This window comes from Mandrillus leucophaeus, unplaced genomic scaffold (assembly GCF_000951045.1).
Source record: "Mandrillus leucophaeus isolate KB7577 unplaced genomic scaffold, Mleu.le_1.0 Scaffold96, whole genome shotgun sequence".
NCBI classification, from domain to species: Eukaryota; Metazoa; Chordata; class Mammalia; order Primates; family Cercopithecidae; genus Mandrillus; species Mandrillus leucophaeus.
Genome location: NW_012110474.1, coordinates 1,797,920 through 1,802,217, shown reverse-complemented (window position 1 = coordinate 1,802,217; position 4,298 = coordinate 1,797,920). Strand labels below are relative to the sequence as shown.

The 4,298-nt window shown below is 37.6% G+C and overlaps 1 pseudogene; it reads left to right on the top strand.

The window, feature by feature from the left end:
* The first annotated feature begins 3,679 nt into the window (after positions 1 to 3,679).
* LOC105532466 overlaps positions 3,680 to 4,298 on the top strand; it is a 9,461-nt pseudogene continuing 8,842 nt past the window's right edge.

The following is a 4,298-nucleotide window of genomic DNA, read 5'->3' as shown; positions in this document are numbered from 1 at the left end:
TGCATGCTAGAAGAAATCTGCTTCAGATTAGAAGTTTATTTTTGTCCTAATCAGTATTTAGTTTCCCCCACACCCCACACCCATAGCAATTGATTAACAGTTTAATTATTTTTTCTTTTTTTTTTTTTTCTTTTTTTTGAGAAAGAGTCTCACTCTGTTTTCCAGAGTGTGATGGAGTGCTGTGGTGCAATCTCAGCTCACTGCAACTTTTACCTCCCGGGTTGAAGCAATTCTCATGCCTCAGCCTCCCAAGTACCTGGGACAACAGGCGTGAGCCACCGCGCCCAGCCCAAAATTTCTTCTAAGGAGGGTCTTAGAGTATAAATAATAAGGTCATGTCCTCAGAATAGGGAAAGACACCATTCTTCTTTCTGTTGGCTCTGATTACAGGACTAGTATACATTTTTACCACAAACAGAATCTGGTCGAATAATGACTTCATGAATTAATATATTCCTATATCAATGCAAACATTTTTCACTTACCCAATGGCAAAGACATTTTTAAATTAGCAAATGATTCCAGGTTTATTTATTCAAAGAAAATACAACTAGTGAACATTTTAGTTTATCTTCATTGTGTTTTCCATTAGTGAATAGGCACCATTTAGCTATAGCATATCTGCTAGTTAATCCCTTCCCAAGGTATTTATTACTGTTCCGTGGAAAGACATAAATTATAAATCAAAAATTCATCTGAACATAATTCTATCATTATCTTGAAGTCAACATGAAAGAGATGCTAATCGAATTTGTTTAAATACTGACAAGTTAACTGCATTTTAAAATATGTTTATTTATGCCATATAGGATTCTAATCTGTGTAATATTAGACTTTTTTGTTTTTATTATTTTGCCTAATTTTTAAAACCTGAATTGCTTCTTTATAAGCATTTCATTTGCACAGGTTACCATTTTGGTAGTTCAACAATAATTAATGGTTAACATAATTAACCTAAATGCATATGATTATAGGATTTTCACCCTATAATTACGTTGCCTAATTAAGAAATTATGATGCAGAATAAAATGATTATGAAAGTGGTGACTTTAAATAAAATCTATCCTAAAGTATTCTTTGTTTACTTAGTAAGGCATGTGATTAGCAAAATTACATAGTACTCTGCTCTTCCTAGTTAGGTATTTTTGAAGGAAAGCAAATAACATGCATTCAGCACTGATTTTTCCCTTCCAAATTTGGGAAGAACCCACTCCCCCCTAGAAAATGGAAGGGAATCAATCTTATTCTCAACTGTTTCACAAGAAAGTACAAATGGGAAAGAACAAGACTACTCGCCAGAAAGTAACATTGAAGTTTTGGTAAACTTGTACTTACTTTTTCTCTTTTGATTCCAGGAGTCAACATGTGACTAAGGCTCCTAGAATTAAATTCTAAATCACATTATTGAATGTGAAGAACAGAGAATAATTTGCTATTAATAATTTACCTTCACTCCTGTATAAGGAGTCTCGCAACTCCTGACTGCTTCCCTACCTCAGGCAACATCAGCACAGTGTGGTCACAAGTGAGGTCATGACCACACCCCCCTACCCAGCCTGCACTTCCACATGGAGGCCTATACAGAGGCCTATTCCTCTTGCAGAAAAGCTTACCAGGCTTACATTTATTTGACAGTAATGTTCAATGCCACCAGTTTGTTTGAGAATCCAGTAAGAAGGTATTTATAAAGTACTTTGGAGCTGTAAAAGGTTATAAAACCTAAGGGTTTTTGTTGTTTTCATTACAGTCCACAGCTGCCATATGATGAGATTAACTGCATTTTCAATCCACCCTCTCTTCCAAACTATGGACATTTTCACAAATGTTTGCTGTGTTGAAAAGTCCCTCCTCCCCCAAATACCCCACCTAGAGAATTTACATATTCCCTCCTTTGTGCTATCATAACACATTGTACATTTCTCACTATGCATTAGCCTGTTGTGGAGATGTGGGTCTTCTTCACTAGGTTGAGGGCAGAGGTCACATATTACATTTCTCTTCCCTGGTACCTATTAAAGTGCCTCTTATATAGTGAGTATCCAATTTATGTTTGTTTAATATATAAATTAATTAATAAATAATAAATTATGATATCCTTGGATGGCAGCAACATTCTATATCCAACCTATTAGAAAATTAACAACCAGAATTATCCAAAAGTCATAAAAATAATGAGAATGTAAGATTTAAACGCTACACCTAAACAAAATGTATTCCTGCTACACAAAAGAAACTTGTTGACCTTAGGAAAAACAATTTTTTGAAATTTCAAGTAAACTAAATTTCCATGACCATAGTACAAAATCTAGCCACAGCTTCTAAATAAAATTACAAATAAAAGGCTTCATAGGAAATAGACACACACACACAGGCATGCACACCATGCACATCAGTTTTATTTTACCTTTTAATGAAATTAATAAAAGATGTTGTTACTGTATTTATTCTTTCCAGCACCTCTAATCTTGAGTAATCTACAGTGGCACAGAAAGTATTTTGGGACACACATGAATGTAATCATTACGATGTTAATGTATCACAGTTGTTACAGATCCAAAGCATCTGAGGTTTGTGGAAATTGTTAAGTAGGAGTCAGATGATTAACCAACAGGAGGCAAGTCCAACTTGGGGAGCCATTGAAATCATCTATAGTCACTTAAAAAAATTTTTTTAAAACTCAGTCCTTGAGACCTAATTCTCATAATGCCAACATAATTTAGTTCAATTCACTGGGGGAGAATCCTTTTTCTAATCTCTTAAATTCTAGTATATTTCTATCAAAATTTCTACAACATAAATAGCTCATCTTGCATTAACTGAAGGAAATCATCTTCAAAACAGAACTTCCTTTGGTAAGTGCATTTTCCAATTTTTCCAAAATTTGGATGCCATTTGCAGTTAATCAAAACCTTTGCATCTTGTTCCTTTATTAGCATGTTCAGAAAAATAAATGCTATAGGCAGACGTTATGACTCAGTGATGCTGTCTAAATGCTCAGTTCTCAAAGGCATTCTGCATTGCAACCACTGTTGCTCTCCAGCGGCAAAGCCCCAGAATGTTGACTTAGGGAAAACAGCCCATGAAACCTGTGAATAGCTATCTTTGACTTTTGGCAAAGTCAGCGTTAAAAGACTAATAAATAAATAGAAACAATCTAAACATTCCCTTGTTTGAATAGTTACATATGTAAATGTTGTTAGTCTTTGGTGAAATTGCCAAATCAAACTTTGCTTTATTAACTAATTTAGGGTTTTTTATCCAAAACGACTCCCCTGGGGAGTATAAAAGATAATTTTCCATTCAGCAGATAATCTGTAATCTGGTACAAGTTGGGAGGAGAGGAGACGTGGTCTGATAAACTGTCCTTCCAGTTGGTTTGCAGAAATAACTGTTAGCAGGGGAGGGAAAGGGGAAGCCAGGGAAGAGCTGGAGGCGGTCAGGGAACGGGGTGGGGACTGGTGGGAGCATTTGGCGGAGGTGGAGTCCCCGGGCTCCGTCCAGAGGAATTGAGGCTGGTAAGGCTGGTGAAGCTGCGTTCGCTGGGCAGTCGGAGGGGACGGGAAGCACCAGAGGGCTAGCGGACTCGCTCTGCTGGTAACTGCGCCATCCAGACCAGCCCTGCCTGGCCGCAGGTGCCCTGGATGAGGCTGCCTGCGCGCCCCGAATGACTTTATAATAGATGGATAAAGTGGGAAAAATGTGGAATAACTTCACATACAGGTGTCAGAATCTCTTGGGTCATGAGGGAGGAAGCCGTAGTGAAAATGTGGACATGAACTCCAACAGATGTTTGTCTGTCAAAGAGAAAAACATCAGCATAGGGACTCAACTCCTCAGCAACAAAGCAGTCCCTTAAGAGAAAACGTTGCCTTACAACTGGGATTAAGCCCTTCAAAGAATTCTTCAAGGAGAAATCAAAATTATGCCACCGAAATCCCTCAAACTGTTGAAATCAGCCTTAAAAAGGATAATGAGTCTGGTGTTACCCCAGGAAAAAGGCTTGCCCGAAGAGATTCCTACTCTGGACATCCTCCATGGGGTGGAAAGAAAAAACGTTCCTGTTCTACAAAGGCCCAGAGTTCATTGGAAACTAGTTCAACCATTATGGAAAACAGTATGGCGATTCCTCAAGGATCTAGAACTAGATGTACCATGTGACTCAGCCATCCCATTACTGGGTATATACCCAAGGGATTATAAATCATGCTGCTATAAAAACACATGCACATGTATGTTTATTGCGGCACTATTCACAATAGCAAAGACTTGGAATCAACCCAAATGTCCATCAGTGACAG